At 43.5% G+C, this 20,143-nt stretch overlaps 1 protein-coding gene across 1 annotated transcript in view; it reads right to left on the bottom strand.

The window, feature by feature from the left end:
* Prr5l (proline rich 5 like) overlaps positions 1 to 16,739 on the bottom strand; it is a 166,938-nt gene extending 150,199 nt beyond the window's left edge. The window contains exon 1 of the mRNA XM_051184104.1: positions 16,615 to 16,739. The gene's annotated coding sequence lies outside the window, so the exon portion shown is untranslated. The remainder of the gene's footprint in view (positions 1 to 16,614) is intronic.
* Between the last annotated feature and the right edge of the window lie 3,404 nt (positions 16,740 to 20,143).

The raw sequence follows: 20,143 nt of genomic DNA, 5'->3' as shown, positions 1-20,143 counted from the left end.
CAAGTCACAGTAACTAGAAAGCCAAATCCCTTGGCAATGTCAACCTGGGATATCTCCTTGATTAAAAAACCTGTGCCAACCAAAGTTCTGACTAGGATAAGGAATAGTAGATAGGATGAAAGAAGAAGAGCTGATGATAGAATTGATACACAGATAAAGGTTTGTAGATAATAGAGCAGTCTCCATCCACAAGGTCACAATGCTCAGGCTTGTGTGGAGGGTCATGAAAGCTAGGGAATGAATGCCCTCAGAAGCATTCTCAACTGTGGCTGAGTAAGATGAATAAGAAAAGCTCACATCTGATATCTTCCTGAATGAGAAAACTCTGAGATGTGTGCTCTACAGTCTCCCAGGGCTTCAAGGAGTTAAATGACAACCACGATTACAGGCATAAGTTTCCTTACAACACTATTTTTATGGGCCCATTTTCTTTGCTTTCTCAGGTTCCTGCTTTGATAATAGCCTTTCTTTTACCTTACAAATAGATTATTTGTGCCTTTGTTTCAGGGTCAGCTCCTATGAGAACTAATCAAGACACTTTGCTCCACTCCAATTAATTCTCTCTGGATAGATGCTGATAGGTTCCTCTTTCAGGTGCAAATGACTCACATGGTCCAGTAGAGTAAATTTAAAAGAAGAAATATCCTCAGGCTGTGGCTCTGATACAATGGGATAGACACATAGGAGCTGTGTAAACATGTGCTGCCAAATTATGATCAAAGGACAAATTATTGTCAGTAACAATTGTCCTTATGGTATGCCATCATAGACTTGTGAACTGATCATGTCTCAGAGGAAGGGGTACAATGTACAGCTGTGTCAAGCCATACATGGGTGAACTTCTGAGATAACCTTTAGATCTGGGTGCAAACATCAAGCTTTGCTCAAATATTGATATTGAGGCAAAGAGCCACCACACAACTCTAGTATAACAGTGAATGGTTAACAGATACACTGATACTTGTAAGACTATAGAAATGACAACACAAGGACAGCTGAGCTGGGCAGTGGTGGCACATGCTTTCCATCCCAGATCTTGGGAGGAGAGGCAGGCAGATCTCTGTGAGTTTGAGGCCAGCCTGATCTACAGAGTAAGTTCCTGATTAGCCAAGGCTACCCAGAGAAACTTAGTCTCAAAAAAAAAAAATAGCTGGATTGTTGTGTTGTTGGGTGGGTGTTGTTGAGTCTTCTCTTTCTTTTGTTGAGCTAAACAGTATACACATACAGAGAGAGAGAGAGACAGTCGAGAGAGAGAGAGAGAGACAGAGAGAGACTGTAACTATGGTTCTCCAGTTGCAATAAGAAATAGAAATCTAAGGGAAAGAGAAGAAGATGAAAACTTTTGAGAGACTTTGAAATCATATACCACCAACACACCCACTACCCACTACTGCCACCACCTGTTTCCCAAGTATCTTCACCATATCAGTAAATAAATATATATATATATATATTTATTTATTTTTTTATTTATTTTCAAAGCAAGCTGCAGAGAACCCTAAGGATACTGGGTAGGAACCTGACTGGGGTTCGGCCAACAATGAAAGACTTGGTACTAAATAATGATTATTTAGATTGTATTCAATGATCACTTTTATATGTTAACTTTGTTTGAAAAGAACATCCCATACACTAAAAGCAGTTTGGAAAATATTAATAAACATGGTCTTTCCTTCCTCCCTCCCTCCCTCCTTCCTTCCTTTCTTTGTTCTTTCCTTCCCTTCTTCCTTCCTTCCTTTCTTTTGTTTTGTTTTCCAGACAGGATTTCTCCTTGTAACCTGCCTGTACTGGAACTCATTCTATAGTCAAGGCTGGCCTCGAAATCAGAGATCCACCAGCCTCTGCCTCCTGAGTACTGGGATTAAAGGAGTGTGTCACCATCACTTGGTAATCATTTTGTTTTTATAACTACCTCCATCTTGCACATAAGGACTGTGAGGTTCAAAGAAGTTGAATTACTTACCCAAAGACACAGACTAGACAAGAGCCGGACTGTGGTATGCAACTGTGGTCCAGCCCCCTGCCACACCCATCACTCTTTCCTCTACATACTGCATGTAAGAGGTGATGATGAAATGAGTGGTTTAGCAATTTCTTGGCCATGAAGTTTGTTTGGGTGACAAGGGGTCACAGAACAGTTTATAAAAAGTTCAGAGTTTGGGTTGTTTCAGGAAACTCACCAAGAAACCTCCAGTTCATTCCCGCGATGTACTCTACTCAAGGTTGCTGTCCTAGAAGCTGCTTTTAATGGGCCATGTCCTCACAGCTTGTCCTTCATGTCCACATTTTAGCAATGCCCCAAGATATCAGTCTGCTATTGTGCTGATGATACTATGAAAGCCAAAAACAACTTTGTGGTCTAAGAAAACAAGCTCATGGGTTGGATGGCTTACTGGATAAAATGTTAGGTATACAAGTATAAGGCCCAGAATTTAGATCCCCAAGACCCCAGAACAGCATGCATCTGTAATTCCAGTTTCTCTACGGTATGATAGAAAGATAGAGAGGAGAAGTCTTAGAACTTCCTAGGCCAGCTAGCATGTCATCTCATATATCTGCCTCACACAAAGAGGGAAAGTGAAGATTAATATCAAAAGTTATCCTCTGACTTCCACCAATGTGGCATGGTAGTCTTACCTGAAATCACACACATGAATGCACACAGATCACACACACACACACACACACACACACACAAATAAAGGGTGAAGAATTGGGTGGGTGGGGAGGTGGAAAGAGCTGGGAGGATTTAGGGGAGTGGAAACCTTGGTCAGAATATATTATATTTAAATTAAAAACATATTTTTAAAAGATATGGGTTAATACAGTTTTAAAAAGAAAGAAAGAAAACCTCTTGTTCATTATGCTTGGTTTATAGTTGAAGGCATCACAGCCACTTACTAGTAGTATGTATCTAGGCAGTCACCTAACACCCCTCACTCTCTCTGCACTAGCACCGTGTCATAGAATTGCTTTGAGGGCTACATGGCATTGCAGAGGAAGTCTTTGAGACTGCTGGGGTCTGGTAGCTGTGCAGGGTGCAGTGTCACACGGGCATGGCTTTTATTACAGGAAATTTGGGAACTTTCAAGTAAGAAAATTTAGGCCCAGGACAGTGGCTGTCTTTTCCACATGTTTAGTTTGTCGCCCCCTAGCCGCTGCTTCTAGAACTCATCATTCAATCTACTCTTCAAATTGGGAAGGGTTCCTACATTAACCTACACCATGTCTGCCATTGGTCCAGCACCAGAAGGAAGATGGGTGGGTGCTTTTATTTTAAAGCATTACATAGTTTGTACATGTTCCTTTTTTTATGTGGGAAAAAAACACAATCAGTACAAGAAAGAAGAAAGCATGTCCACAGTTTCCAGTGTCTGACGGAAACACCATGGACATGGGTATGTTCTCCCAACAGTTTTGGCACTGGCTGCTTTGAGAAGAAAATGAAAACTGACAAGCAGCTGGCCAGGTTCTCATGGGTAGGCTCATACATCAGCCTTGGAGATGAAGCTGGTGAGGCTTTCGGGGGAGGCTTTGTACAATCTTTGAAAAGAATAATATGCCGGCCCTTTGGATAATCCATTCTGCTTGGAGGGAGGGGGAGAAATAAGAACAAAGTACAGTAACAAATAGTTCTGAAAAAGCCACAATGAAACCCATTACTTGTATGCCAACTTAATAAAATTATCTTTAAAATGTGCTTGTAAGACCCTGTGCCCTGGAAACAGCAAAGAAATCAGTGAGTATGTACACACAGCTTACACATTGCTGGATACTCTCTGTATACTCTTTATGTCTGTCCTTCAGGGAATACTCAAAGCAACCATTTTTTTAAAAAAAAAATAATAGGTTTGTTGAGGTATAATTCACATGGTGCCTTGGTCTGTTTAGGCTACTGAAACCAAGACTATTAAATGGTGGCTTTTACACAACAGTAACTTATTTCTTATAGTTCTGGATGCTATACATCCCAGATTAAAGCTCTGATCCAGGGTCTTGTGAGGGTTGTTTTTCCATTTCATGGACGGTGCCTACTTGTACCTCCTCCAAGTGTTAAAATGGATGATGCACCATCTAGGCCCCCTTCTGTGAAGGAACTAGTCCCATTCGCGAGAGCTCCATCCTTATGGTCTAATTGCCCCCCCCAGAGGCCCACCACCTAAGACTGTCATTCTGTCAGCAAGTTTTAACATGGAAATTTGTAGAAGATGGAGCACGACATTCACAGCTTGGAACCTAATATAAAATTAAAATATTTATGCCCTACAACAGCTCGGTGGTTTAAAGCATATTCTCAAATGTGGCTGATTTTAAGCATCTTTATCACTCCAAAACAAAACCCAGTAACATCAAGCAGTTTCTATTTCTTTCCTTGTCCCCATGCCTTTTAATGACTTACCCACATTCTTTTTTTCTTCTGGAAATTTCCTGTAAGTAGAAACATATATTATGCCATTATTTCTGACTCATTTCCTTCACTTAGCATGTTTCCAAGGATTTTCAGAGTTGTAGCAGTTATCAGAATTTAATCTCTTTTTAATGCTGAATAATATTCCATTTTATAGATCTATTAATTTTATATTTATCCCTTCATTAATTGATGGATACTTAAATCACATCTATCTTTGGTATGCTACAAATAAAACTGCTATGAACATTTTCATGTAGACATCTATCTATATTTTCATTTCTTTTGGGAATAGACCTAGGAGGGAACTTGCTGGATTAAATTACAGTCTGGGTTTTCCCTCCTGAGGAACTTTCAGACTGTCTTCCAAGGTAACAGTAGCATTTTATACTGTGACCAGCAGAGTGCAGGTTTTCCCATTTCTTTCTACCCTCACCATTTTTCATCTGCTTCATTATTTTATTGTGCTAACCCTGTGGATATGCAGTGCTATCTCCATGTAGGGTTGAAGTGCACATCCCTGGTGTCTGTAGAAAAGAAACATGACTGCATTAGTGCAATTGTATGGATGTGGAAAGTGAGGTACAAAGAAGCTACCTAATTCACACTTTAATGCTTGGCGTACACACATGTTCAACGCTGTGTGCAAAAGAAACTATGTATAGGTATGTATGTGTGTCTATGAGTGCTTGTCTACTATATGTGTGCCTTCAGGAGGCCAGAAGGTAGTGGTGGATCCCCTAGGCTGGAATTCCAAGACGTCATGAGCTGTCCCAAACTAGTGCTGGGAACCAAATAAGTCCTCTGGAAAAAACAGCAAGCACTCCTAACCAGTGAGCCATCCCTCCGGCCTTGTTCGTGAAAATTATCAACAGCTCCACATGCTTACCTTCAGCATTTATCAAATGATCGGGAAGGTCACAGGGAATGAGCTTCAAGACACAATGCTAGGGAAAACCCAGTCACAGAACCACATATATTGCATGAACGTGTTTTCCTTAGTAAATGTATGAGTCAGAAGACTGTATACCACATTGTCACAACTTTCTCTAGAAGGGGCTAGAGAAATGGCTTAGCAGAAAAATGGTACATACTGATCATCTAGAGGAACTGAACTCTGTTCTCACACCCACATCAGGCAGGTCACGAATACCTATTACTTAACACCAGGGGAGCTGGTGCCTTAGTCAGTGTTCCATGGGTACACACACACACACACACACACAGAGAGAGAGAGAGAGAGAGAGAGAGAGAGAGAGAGAGACAACGCGAAGACGAAGACTGCACTAGCACACAGAAATAAAATACAAACAAAAATAAGCTATAGGAGAATATCAACTTGGTCAATAGATCTGGGTGGGTAGAGAACACCCACAGGTCCAACTGGCAGTGCTAGGCCTGGACAGGTAGAGGACACCCAGGCTGGTAGAGAAGACCTGAGATGCCCCTGCCCTCAGCCATGTGGCTTGGGCCAGAGCCCCAAGAATGTGAGCTCAGTAGAGCTGGCCCCACCCCTTGTCAACTGTATGGTGGTATGGGTGGGAGAGATGGCCCAGACCTTACCTCCTATGGAAGATGGGAGAGTTGGCCCCACCCTACCTGAACAATATGTGAAAGCTGGCCTTGGGGGTGTTGATGTGGGAGACCTGGCCCCACCCTGTAACTGTGGTGGTGCGGAGAGCTGCTCGGACCTCTTGACAGCTGCAGGAGAGTAGGCCCCAAACCTCACCTGGGCAATGCTGTAGAGTTGTCCCTGGTGGCATGAGCACATGAAAATAGGCCCTAAGGGTGTGAGAGCGGGTGAGCTGGCCCTGCCCTTCACTAGGGCAGTGCCGGAGAACTTACCCTGGTGGTGGGAGTGTAGGAGTCTGGGCAGCCTGAACAACTCAACTACCACCCAGGTCCAGATCCAGGGCTTTGAGTTGGTCCACTCCAACCAACATCGGCCCCATCTAAGAACTGCTGGAGCATGTGAAGGGGGCTGACCCTGCAGAACCAAAGCTACAGGATCTCCACGACATAGAGTAGCAACAGGATATCTGAGAAGAGTCCTGGTGAGGATCCAGTATTGTTAATAGAACAGAAGCCAAGACATTGAACCAGACCAGCGACTCATTGCATAAATATATGCACATGAAGATGTATGGACTAAAGGACAGGCTGTGAGACACACCAAGACACACTGCAGTTTCCAGAGCAAGACTTTTTAAAAATTTTTTTATCGTTTTTATTTTTTGTTTTCTTTGAGGGGGGTTGCAAGGGTGAATATGGAGGGACAGGGAAATGAGTGGGATCGATATGAAACTCACCAAAAATCAACTAAAAATAACCTATAGGAGGGCATCTTGTGCATAGCTGTATCACTATTCCTTTACACAGTGTGTGGCATGGAATAGCAGCTGAGAAAATATTTGTTGTTTAATGAACAATCTCTTCTGAGAGAGGTATGACAGGAGGGGACTCTTCAGAGGAGCAGTGTTTTATTCTGCAGACCTGTGTCCTCTGTGCATAACACCACACAGTGCTTGCTTTTTTTTGGGGGGGGACGCAGAAAAACAGAAAAAACAACCAGGAATTCTTGAGACCTTTAGGCAGATAAAATGGGACCCTCAGAGACGGTCGATGTGAAACATTAAAGTGGACTCAGTGGCTTTCAAGGGTGCCACCGATTCCCTTGGCTACAGGGTTCTTCACTTCAAATGGGTGCAATTCACCCCACCCCCAGTAAAGCTCTATCTCTGGAGGCCGATTATTTTCCAGGGAAGAACCCTGCACACTGGGAACCCCCACCTAATCAATAAACCACTCTTCTAGGGAACAGGAATCCAATGTCAAGATACAAGCACCAAATCTTGTTTTCATGCCTGAGAAGATCCTACAAATCAATAGGCATTAGAAAACATGGCCATGTTCTTTTCTTTCTATTGTTTTTCGATATTTGCTTAATTTCTCATCCCAGTCAAGCATTCTGAAGAGGCCCACAGATCAAGGGCTTCTGGTGAGTACACACAGGTATGTGATCATGCCATCCAAGGCTAAGGCTACAATTGTTAGGTCAAGGAACTATTAGAGAAGGAACCAGAAACTACAGATCATCTGGTTGCCATCAGCTGAGTGACCTACACATTATAGCAGCTGCAGATTACAGGGCTCAAACAGTACAAATAACAAGTTGCACCAAGAATGATAGTTAGCAGAGGCTGAGACAAGAGGAACATGAGTTGATTGCACAACAACCCACCCCACACAGCAGACGAGGACACTAAGTCTCTGCTAGCACTTTCTTGAGTTTTTAACAAATCGAACACTTCTATGCTCCTTTATTCTGCTTATTTCTCAGGCCAGTGCTGTGCAAGCTCAGGTTTCCAGTGGGGAACAAACTGACCTTTCTCTAACTTCAGTCATGAATATGTGTTGATATTGCTCCGAAATTCCTCTGCTCACTCCCCTTTGTCTCCATCTCCACCATTACTGCTCTCGTTCAAGACTCCACCGCCAGCTGCCTGAACTTACTGTTCCACAAGAAGGCTTCATCCCTAAGCTGTTGGCCAAGTCCCCATATGGAAATTTGAGGGGGCTTGAGCAGCCCTGTGGTGCAGTGGTCAGGAGAGCATAGGCCTTGAAGTCAGGCCACCTCAGTTGGAATCCTGTGTCCTTCAGACCTGTGGTGACCATGGCAAGTTACTGGATCCTTCTGAGCTTGGGTGCCTACATAGCAAAGGGAGATTGTAATGTGCACATAGTTGGCATGGGCTCAGCAAAGACTAAACAAAGTAAGTGTTTGGAACTGGAGCAAGTGGATCCACCCCTGTGGCCCCACATCTGCCAGCTGGCCTCCTTCAGAAACATACCCCCTTTTTACAGTGTGCTGAGAAGAAAACCCAAATCACTGCTCCCAAAACACAGGCACACATTCATGCACAGATGCATGTACACATCTACAAGCCTTGTGGGACCTGATCTTCCTCCTTGTCACCCTTAGGTGATTAAGCCCTTGCTTCCCATTCCACATTCACAATGAATGTCTGTTCCTGTAAGAAGATGGGCCACTAGGCCTACAGACACTTCCGTGTTCTGGGACATTCTCTCAGTTTTTCCACATTCCTGATCCACTGCTACCTGTCTCCCAAGTCTTAGTTGATATATTCTTTGAGATGTTTACATTACTTGGTCAGTCAGTGCCTCTGAAGAGATGTCTTATCCCATCCATGTCCCTGACACTTTGACATTTAAGTTTTCAGTGTGAAACCTAAACTTTCATGCTCTCCCAGAAATGAGAATGTTTCTCTCTCTCTCTCTCTCTCTCTCTCTCTCTCTCTCTCTCTCTCTCTCTCTCTCTCTCTCTCTCCATCTTTTTCTATAAATATCATTTACATATAAATTATAGACAGCATGAATTTCCCTGGTGAGTCTTGCAACTTACAGCCTCCAAAAGACAAAAGCTAAGGGCTATTCTCTCAACTAAAGGGCAATAGTAGGACCATGGTTTAAAATGACTGGTTCTCTAATATCACTGAATACTTAGTCCTCATTTACATTCCTCCAATTATTCTCCAACTTTCTATTAACCCCCCTGTGCTGCTCTTCCTGTGAGCTGAGTCAGTGTGGAGAGGCACGAACACATCCTATTTCCCATGCTCAGCTCTGTTCATATTTGTTAAGGGACTAATTACCATACCTCAGTCTCTCCAACTAGGAAGGATTCTCTCTTTTCTCCATTCACACACATGTACACATACATGCACACACAAACACATCCAACATACATGCACACATGCACATAGGAGCAGTCAGGCTAGTGCATGTGCTTTCCATAGTTCTGACCAGAAAGTCTGGAGTTCCACTATGCCTTCCTTGGCTGATCCTGTTGGTATCCACACTCTGTCTTAATCCCTTTGGTTTTTTTTGGGGGGGGGCTGCCTCTCACGCCCTTCTCTCACCTTCCACAGCCTTGACCTCTCACTTTTCAGTGTGTCCCTGCTTTGCCTCAGATTACCCTTTCCAAAAGGAGAATCCACTAAGGTTTTGGGTTTTAGTTTTGTTTTGTATTTCACATTTTTAATCAAGAAGACAGAGAAGATGTGTTCTGTAGCATGCAGGCTTTAGAAGGAGGATACCTAGCTTGCAGGCTCCTTCTGTAACAGTGGACAGGCTAACCCACCTCTCTGAGTTAAAACAGAAATTATAATAGCACCTACTGTTTACCATAGAGTGTGAATAAACAGATTGTTGGTATTGAGTTCTATGCATTTATTGAGTGCCTACTGTCTGCCACATCTCCTCCTCCACTGTAGTGATAAGCAAAGCAAACACAGCTCAGGTTGGGGGGGTGAACAGTTTATTTCCATCTCTTCTGCTACTTCACATTAGCAAATGCTGGCCTTTCTGGGACCTACAGAAACTTCCTCCTGAGTCACAGAGGGAGGAAGCACAGGGCTCTCATCCCAAATTCACACTCTGGGACTGAAACTAGAACATTCCTTCAACGGGCACAGCAGTGGCTTGTAGTTCTGTGGCACCAACAAGGGGTCCCCAGGTTTCTGTTAGGGGCTGTGCTGGTTTCCTGTGCCTGCCTGGACTTCCTGAGATTTGTCAGCTGTGTCCTGCTAACTGGGGAGCAGGTCACCTGAAGCACTGAAGTGTGGCTCATTAGCATATGTGAGAGGAAGGTATTGGTAGTCAGCAGAGATAGAGATAGGATGTGACCTGGATCCTCACCCTGAGACCTGAGGAGATGCCTGCAAATTGTCTACTGAGTCTCCTTGGGTGCACAGAGCAGTGTGGAGCACTAGCTTAGGTCACACAGGTTCCTCTCTCAAACTCAGTAATTCAATGATTTTTAGTTAACTTTACAACATGTGCCATCATCACCACAGTCTAGTTTGATCCTTGTCAATGACCCAACAAGACCCTTCGTGCCCTATTGTGTTTAATCCAGGCACTGCTATGCTTGCTGTCTCTGAACTGGCCTTTCAGATACATCATATAAAATCTACACTCTGGAATATTGGGGTGTGTGGCTTATTTCTCTGCATGTTTTTGAAATTCATACTCATGGGATGTATTAATATTTATATTTAAGGCTGGGTAAGAAGCTGTTACACATCGATTTGCAGGTAACAAGTAGACTGGGACACTGGATGTGGCTTTAGCATATGAGATCTCAAAGCCTGCTTTTACAGCGAGATTCTTACTCCAACCAGACAACACCTGCCCCAACAAAGCCACACCTCCTAATAGTGTCAATCCACTTGGAGGCCATTTTCTTTCAAGCCACCACAGATGCCCTCTTCCCAGTGCCAATTCCCCTGAAAACCCAGAGAGTAGCTCATAAGCCACTGGCCAACTACCGGCCTTTTCCTGGTGAGAGTTCACAAAAGCCTCTGTCTGACAGGATAAGAGCTAAACTGCTGGCTAGATGAACAGAAAATGCATTCTTCCCTTCACCTGTCTCCCTGCCAGCTACAGCTTCAGCCTGCCTACGTTCTTTTGCTTAAATCTCTGCTCCACCCCAGCCCAGACCAGTCCCATACTGCCATTAGAAGATCCCCGGGGCATAAAGTTTCCAAATGGCTGCCAGAGAAATCCATGGTCTCTCTTTCTTAGGGAGGCAGGAGCAATAGCAGTCCTAGCTTTTTTTTTTTTTTTAATCTTTAAAAAGATGGGATTTGTTTATTTGTTGTTTGTTTCTTAAAGCATAATTTTTAAGCAGAGTTTGATATCTTGAAGGCCTCTAAGCAACAACCTTCTAAGAAACAGTGCAGTGGCACAGCCCTCCCACCTCCATTAGGACCCTGAGTAAATGTCATTGCTTTAATGTGCTTCTACAAAGACACACTCCACTCCCGTCCATTATCCCACTTTTTAACTTAAACTGTGGGGAGGAGAAGAGGATTTTCAAAAATCAAAGACTCCTTGGAACAAGAAACGCATCTCCCGCTGCACAGGAGGACGCTCCCGATGCACCTGTCACACCTGTCAGCGGCCCTACATCACAGACAGTAATGGCCTTTACCTTTAGAATGTTCAGCAAGGAAGGACACTTATGCAGTGCACACCTACCTGTGACAGGCAAAGGGGGGGCTTAAAGAATCTCGGATGCTGAGGGCCCAGAGAAGGCTGGATGGATGTGAGCTAAATCTGGACTCTTCACTTCCCTCCTCCACTTAGCAGAACACCCCATCTTGGGTGAATTCTTTAACCTTTCCTAGCTCCAGGTGCTTCTCCCATCTGTGGATAATAATATCCTAGGGTTCTCTGTGAAAGCAAAATGAGGTGTTGTTTGGGGAGCAGGATGTAGAAGCTATTTTGGTCTCAGTTTGAACTGAATAGCCGGCACATTCCAAAGCGAGCTGTGATGCCCAGAGCAGAAGGAAGGACAGCAGTGGTGTGGAACTTGTTTGCCCTTTCAGTTAGCACCTCAAACACACAGGACAAGGCTGGACAAGGGGAACAGCTGGGAGTGGACAGAGGCAGTTTGGGAGGGAAGCAATGGGTATGCTCCAACCATCCATGCTTTGCCCCCAAAGAGTGGCTCCAGAGGAATGCACTGTCTCTAGGGCCAAGGACTTAGGTCTGCATAATGCTACCCAAAGTAAGGGAATTCCAGAGAGGATGTAGCCAGCTGAAATAATGGGGAATAGTGGGCTCTGGGCTTGGCAGAGTAAACTGAAATTATCTCTACAAGTCTGAGATATGCCACAGGTAACTTGTGGACTCCGTAGTTCCTTGCTTATTTGGTTTTGTTTCATTTGTTTGAGAGAGGGGACCACTCTGTACAGACTGGGCTGGCCTTCAGCTCACAGCAATCATTATGCCTCACCCTCTCAAGTGCTTTGAGTGTAGAAGAAACTCTTGTACAAAGAAACTGTTAATGCCTGTTATATGCTGTCTGTACCTTCCAAATTTACAAGCTGAAGCCTCTGTTCCCAATACTTAGGATATAGCTGTATAGGGAAACAGGACTTCTAAAAAGCTGATTATGAGCCTGTAGGATGGCTCAGTGGATAATGGTACTTGCTGCCAACCCAGATGATCTGAGGCCAATCCCAAGGACCTGCATGGTGGAAGGAGAGAGCTGACACACAAGTTGTCTTCTGATCTCCACACATGCACTATGGCACACATACAAAACACACACATACATAATCACTATTTAAAAACTGATTATGTTAAAGTATGAGGTCCTTAGTGTAGATCCGGAAGCAGTGTACACTGGGGGTATATACACACAGAAGAAAGACAATAGAATACAGCAGAAAGGCATGCATCTGCAAGTCTGACCCTTGATCTTGGACTTCTAGTACTAGAACTTAAGTTGTTTAGTCCTGAAGTCTATGATATATCTATGGCAGCCCAGTCTCTGATGCTTAAAGAGGGAGATCTAGGCAGCCACTTCCTGGGGAGTTCAGAGATCCTCAAAGTTTATTAAGAAGGGCACTATCTGAAGTGTCCACAGGTCATGTTATAAGATAAACCCTAGGGCACAGCCAGTGTCACCATCTAGATCTTAGGTGTCCTCTAAAGGCCATATACTAAAGGCTTAGTCACTAGCCTGAGGTAGCATTGGCAATGGGGTGGAAGCTTTGGGACACTGGGCCTCTCCAGGAAGTTGGGTCACTGGGACTGTGCCTTTGATAGGGATTCTGGACCTTCTCCCTCTCTTATTGTGGTTGGTTTTAATGTCAACTTGCCACACCTTAGAACCACCTGAGGAAGGAGCCTCACCTAAAGAGCTGTCCTGACAGCCTTGACCGAACTACCATGGTTGTGGTAGCAACCAAGATTAAAAAGGTATTTCAGAAGGAAGGTTGTCTCGCCTTTTGCTAGGTTAGCCTTCACTCTGGTCTTAAGTTGATTCATCCTGTTGTTGTTGAGGCTGCGACTGGCTCCTTCACCACCACCAGAAGCAGCGTTTCCAAGCTTTCTTTGTGGCACAGGGACCAGAGGAACTTCTGGACTTCCAGCCCTAGATTAGAACTACTGAGGCACTCACCATATGGACTAAGAAACTACCTGTTGTTGCTATCCAGTGAGAGAACACTGTTGTAGGACTACTCCTACTGTTGAGGTACCAGTCTCAAGTGTTAGGTCCAAAGGAAACTTCATTTCCTAAAATCCTGGTGGGTAGACAAGAGCCAGAACTCCTCAGGGGGTGGTGAAGCTGGTTCCCCTCTACCAAAGGGAGCCATTTCCCTATCACTGACAGAAGGACAAATGACTGCCTGTGGTGCCTAATAGTATGCCAAAGTGCATGCTGGCCTCCAGGTTCCCTCAGTATCACACAGGCCTGGCACACATTTCAGAGTCCATGTTAGCTCCCAAGTGCTTTTCACCTCCTCATCTACGCTGAACTTCTCCAGCTCGTGGGCCCTGCCCTGCTACTCATTCTCCCTATAAGCCTGCTATTTCAGCTACACTCTCTTTTGTCTTCCTTGTTCGGTTTCTCTCTCTCTCTCCCTTTTTGTCCCCTCCACTCTCAAGATCTCCTGGACTGTCCCTCTCTGCTCTGCTCCCGCATCTCTCATGATCAGGTCCAGCTTGCTGGCCATGTTCAGTTTACTACTTTCTCACTCTGCTTTAGATCCTTCCAGATGTCTCTGGCTAATCTTTCCCTCATGTCTACAATAAAAACCTTCCCTTTAGCCATGCCATGGAGTGGTCATGTTGTCAGTTTTTACATAGAGGACCTATAAACTATTGGGTTCTTAGTGACTCAAGTGTAATTTGACGTTTTTTATTACTATTTTCAACTGGACTTAATAAACTCTGATATAATTTGGTATACACACAAATCCTCTCTCCCTCCCTCCCTCTCCTTCTCTCTCTCTCTCTCTCTCTCTCTCTCTCTCTCTCTCTCTCTCTCTCTCTCTCTCTCATGTTCCTCCAGAAAACCCCAACTAAAACATCTCTCCTCTTTGCTCTCCAGTAGCTGTGAGGTGAATAGATGCCTCCCATCATGTGAGCTAGCATGAGGAACCCCACTAAAGTTTGTCCAAGCAACAGAAAGTTAACTAACACACCACAATATTAACCAAACTGACTTTTCTTTTTCCCCTCTGCCCTCCCACAAATTCAATAAAAGCATAACATTGACTCCATGGGTGGTGGTGGGGAGGGTTCTACCCCAGACAGTATTGGAAGTTCGGTATCCCCCACAGGGCTTAGTATATCAATTTTTAATTTATACAATATTAAAACTATAAGTAACAAGGGATTTTTTGATCCTGAAGGTCATCCAAGAGAATTACAGACTCCCTTTAACTTTTATCCTAGGACAAGAATGGCACATTACAGAGAATAATTAAACAGAGTGATGGGCGGAAGTACAGCTGGCTTCCTGAATATACTGAATATATAATAAAATTTACAACCTTATGTATTCAGCTCCTCAGTCCATATACAGCCAGGAAAGAGGCATCACTCACTGAGCAGTCATTACCATTCTCTCCCTGTCACCACTGGGGAATCCCATCTTCCTCAGTCAAGACAAAGATGATGGCAGCAGACCAGTCATTTAACATCTCATCCCTCCAGCTGACAGTTCAAGTATAGAAATTTTATAAAGGCAAGGAGTAAATGTCTTCTAAACACACTAGTTCATTGAAGGAAACTGACTTCCAGCCATGAGAGAAGTTGGACCATCCTCAAATTCACATAATACTCCAGTGGGAACTGAGTTCAAATCTGGCTCTTTCGTTTAAAGGTCATGTGACCCTGGGTCTGTGCCTCTATTTCCTTTCCTATTAAACTGGGATAATAAGGTATCCACTTGACTAGGTTATTACCTAGAATAGATGAGGAAATAAATGCAAAACTCTTTAAGAAAATATCTGACCAGGGCAGAGAATTTGGTACACAGGCTTAGCATTACATTGCATGACCTCTCAAAGTGAAGTCCTGTGTTGTTCTCAGTTTATAGGCAACATGAGGAGCTCCTGGTGGAAAACAGACTCTAAAACCAGACTTCCTGGGTATGAGTTATGTAAGAATGGGGGACATAACTGTGTAAGTGTTTGGTGTTACTGCTATTAACACTATGACATAATAGAGTGTTGTCTATGTGTATATGGTATTTACAGTAAGAACTTGATAGTAACAACTGCTATTTAGAAACAGTTTTTAAAAAAAAGAAAGAAAGAAATGGTTACTTGAAGGGGCTGGAGAGCTGGCTCAGTGGTTAAGAGCAGTAGCTGTTCTTCCAGAGGACCGGGGTTCAATTCCCAGCACCCACATGGCAGCTCACAACTGCTCCAATTCCAGGGAATCTGGCACCTTCACAGACATACACGCAGTCAAAACACCAATACACATAAAATAAAAGTAAATAAATCTTTAAAAAAAAGAAAAGAAACGGTTACTTGAATAAATCTACATGTCCCTGAAGACTCTGGCCACTCAAAGTTCTCAGAGGCAATCAGCTGTTTGCTTCCTTTTATACTGTTGATAGAGGGGGGCCTCAAGAATCATCCAATCTTCCATTCTTTCCGGATATTGTGACCTCCTGTTTACCACATGAGGCTTGGGAGTCTCTTTCCCACCCACTTTTTGGAGCATATGTTTTAATTTAGAGAGAATGTCACCATTGGGCAGAACATGCCATAACAAGGCAAAACACCATGACACATGAAGTCAATAAATCTTTAAACATGCTTTTAAATGCATAGCTGTCCCTAATTATCATCAGAGGATTGTATTCAGGGCCCCCGGGGACAGCAGAGTCTGAGAATGCATGCACAAGGCTCTTATTTCAAAAATGATAAAGCCTTCTTCAACAAACTATACACACTGTTCCACATATTTTAAGTCATCACTAGATTGCCACCACTATCTAGTACAACATAAAGATTGTGTAAATATTTATTATTCTGTGTTGTTTAGAAAACGAGAATAAGGAAAAATGTCTGTGCATGCTCAGGACAGGTGAAATTTAAATGGTTTTTTTTATACGATACTGGTTACATTATCAGACATGAAAACCATGGATACAGCAGACCAGCTCTGCTGTGAGGCTGTCAAACTTGACCACAGTTGCTTTTCCCTATATGTGAGTCAGAGGTGTCTCTCAAGTAAATAGGGTGTCTCCAATCCAGAGTCCCATCCACCTTGGGTTACATACTCAGCTATTACCTGTACTGATCCCATTTTAGGCTTTCAGCCTCTCTCCAGGTTACCTGTCTGGTTTCTTCTCCCAGGGTGGTTCCTACCTTGCACAGGAGAGATGAGGTATTCTGTCCTGCCAGTCTCCTGCAGTAGTGACATTTTGGCAATCCAGATCTCTCTGGGCCTCACTCACCACTCACTGACCCTGAAGACTGATGGAAAGGGAAATAGAATATGAAAATCCTGCTAACAGGAAATCATTGTTTCGCCAATCCCAGAACTGATAAACAAGTGTAACATTGGAGAATGGAAGATACAGTGCTATTCAAGGCTATTGTCACAGCCACTGCTCTGTGTATGAGAGAAACAAAGGGGGCTTGTGTACAAATACAGGGACAGTGCTGCCGTGTTACCAGCTGCTTCTATGTTACTCCTGGGGACAGCAGGGTGAGAAATGAGGCCATGGTGTGCTATGAACCATTTTTTTCTTTTATTTATTTTTATTTAAGTTAGAAACAATCTTATTTTATATATCAATCCAGGTTCCCTCGCCTTCCCATTCTCCCATGTCTCCCACCAACCCTCATCCCATAGAAAGGGTGCTCTGCCCCATAGAAAGGGTGAGGCCTTCGATGGGGGAATCATCAAAGTCAGTTACATCATTTGGGGCAGGGCCTAGACCCTCCCTCATGTGTCTAGGCTGATAGAGTATTCCTCTATAGGGAGTGGGCTCCCAATGTCCATTCGTACACTAGGTATAAATGTTGTTCCATTACCAGGGGTCCCATACACTGCCCGGGCCTCCAAACTGTCACACACATGCAAGGGGGCTGGTTTCATCCTATGCTGGTTTCCAAGCTGTCAGTCTGGGATCTATGAACTCCCCTTGTTCAGGTCAGCTATTTCTGTGGTTTCCCTCAGCATGGTCTTAACCCCTTTGCTCATCACTCCTCCCTCTCTGCAACTGGATTCCAGAAATTTGGTTCAGTGCTTAGCTGTGGGTCTCTGCTTCTGTTTCCATCAGCTACTTGATGAAGGCTCTATGATGGCATATAAGATCGCCAATAATCTCTTTACAGGGGAAAGGCATTTAAGATAGCCTCTCCATATTGCTTAGATTTTTAGTTGGGGTCATTCTAGTATATCTCTGGACATTTCCCTAGTGTCAAATTTCTATTTAAACCTATAACTACTCCCTCTATTAAGGTATCTCTTTTCTTGCTCTCCTCCTTTCTTACCCTGACTCAATCTTTGTGATTCCCTCATGTTCCCCCCCCATTCTTCTCTTTTTCCTAACTCCTTTCCCCCCATGCTCCCAATTTGCTCAGGAGATCTTGTCCCTTTCTCCTTCCATAGGGGACCACATATGTCTTTCTTAGGGTCCTCTTTGTTTCCTAGCTTATCTGGAGGTGTGGATTGTAGGTAATCTTATGCTCTATGAGCATATATCCATGTATGAGTGAGTACATACTATGTTTGTTTGAGTGTGTGTGTGTGTGTGTGTGTGTGTGTGTGTGTGTGTGTATGTGTGTGTCTGGGTTACCTCACTCAGGATAGTTTCTTCTAGTTCCATCCATTTGCCTGTGAATTTCAAGAGTCCATTTTTTTTTTCTGATGAGTAATACTCATCTTTATCCATTCTTCAATTGAGGGGCATCTAGGTTGCTTCCAGGTTCTAGCTATTACAAATAGTGCTGCTATAAACATAGTTGAACAGATGTCCTTGTTGTATGAATGTGCATCCTAAGAGTGGAATTGCTGAATCTTGAAGTAGACTGATTCCCATTTTCCTGAGGAATCACCTGCCACACTGATTGTGCTCTGAACTTAACTAATCTTAGCAACCAGGCCATTTAGGACATGGACAAGACACAGACACATTCAATCCATGGTTTCTATAGTGGGAAACAGGGAACACTACTCCAAGCATGATCTACTGCTTATAGACCATTTTTGAATACATGCAAAAATCCCCATTGTCTCCTCTTCACTTTCTAGCTTTCAAAAGCCCAGGATGTTAGAGTAAAAAAGAACAGTAGCAATAATTGTATGCTCTTCATTGCTTAGTTTTCACAAACACAAACAAGCTCTATCCAATATTCTGACTTACAGTATTCTGTGGCTAACTTCCACAGTTCGGCACCTCCAAATCTTTTGAAACTCGTCAGTGGGAGTTTTTAGCCTAAGTAATTGTAATGGTTAGTTTTTAGATGTCAACACACTGCAGTCAATAAACCATCTAAGAAGGGAGTTTCAATAGAAGAATTACCTCGTTTGGCATTGTCTGGGTTTGCCTGGGTGCATATCTCTGGGAGGTTGTCTTGGTTGTTAACTGAGATGGGAAGACCCACTCTGAATGTGGGAAACACCATTTCATGGTCTGGGCATTGAAATGTGTAAGAGAGATGAAAGCTAGCTGAGTGTAACCAGCATGCAAACAGCATGGGTGTGTTTGTTTTTCTCTATGCTCCTGATTGCCTATGTGGTGTGACCATGGTCTCAAGCTCCTGCTTCAATGATGGACTGATACTTGGGACTGTAAGTCAAACCTTTTCTTCCCATATGCTGCTTTCTGTCAGCATAATTGTCACAGCAAAAGAGATGAATCCAGAAGAGATGGGTATTTACATTTTAATTGCAGGTCCTAAGAAATAAATGAAATCCATCATAATTTGATAACTTATAGTGCATCTATCAATTAAAGAGCTGTGTCGAGATGCACTTTTTTCCAGGAAATAAATAAATAAAACATAGAATTTAATCTATTCAAAGTAAACATGCAGTTTGGAGGATTTCAGCGCAGTCTATAACAAGCATGTTGGCCCTTATTCCCATACAGCTGTTCAGCTTCCAAGTTGAGAACTTTTGGAAGCATTTTAATTGACATTTTATCATGTTGATATCTGGCACACTCCACAGAATCTCCAGCCAAGCTTTGAGCACTTACAATTCTCTCACTGATGGTTAGACGTTTGGTTAGTAGCATCTGGAACACTGAGGTGGAGAAGACTGCTATGACACTTATAGCAGCTTCTGAGGCTGCTCACACACAACAACGGCATGCATCAGGTGGTCCATACCCTTGGCACATTCACCTTTCACTAATAACTCTTCATCTAGGTGTGTTTATTCAAGGGTGAATTAGCATCTTTAAAGTTAGGTAACTGGGAAAGCCCAGCTCCCTCCTTCACCAGTTTGTTTCTTTCTTAGTTCAGGGAGCTGGTTCTTGAAATTAGAGTCACTTCCCATCTTGCAGTTTGGCTTCACTGTCTGGATAATGCTAAGTATAATGCCGAGCCCCTACTTCTCCATAAACAGAAAGAAACTATATGCCGAAGAGCACTGCGGGTTTTTTTGTTTTGTTTTGTTTTTGTTTGTTTGTTTTTGTTTTTGTTTTTTGCCCCCACCCCCGGTATACTGCAGGCGTGCATGTGTGAACTCCAAGAATTCAAATAGGCACAGCTTCGTTTAAGTCCGGATGGCCAGTATAGACCGATCACATCTGGGCGTCTGTGCTGCCAAGGTGCCTACCAAACCTACAAGTGCATTCCCCAAATCAGCCGCCTACCCAAAAGGGCAAAGACAAAACGAGTTTCCCTGACCTAGGGAGTCCAGACAGTTGCTTTCTGGAAA

Source organism: Phodopus roborovskii, unplaced genomic scaffold, assembly GCF_943737965.1.
Source record: "Phodopus roborovskii unplaced genomic scaffold, PHOROB, whole genome shotgun sequence".
NCBI classification, from domain to species: domain Eukaryota; kingdom Metazoa; phylum Chordata; class Mammalia; order Rodentia; family Cricetidae; genus Phodopus; species Phodopus roborovskii.
Note: the sequence above shows the minus strand (reverse complement) of the source record. Positions and strands in the feature narration are given on the sequence as shown.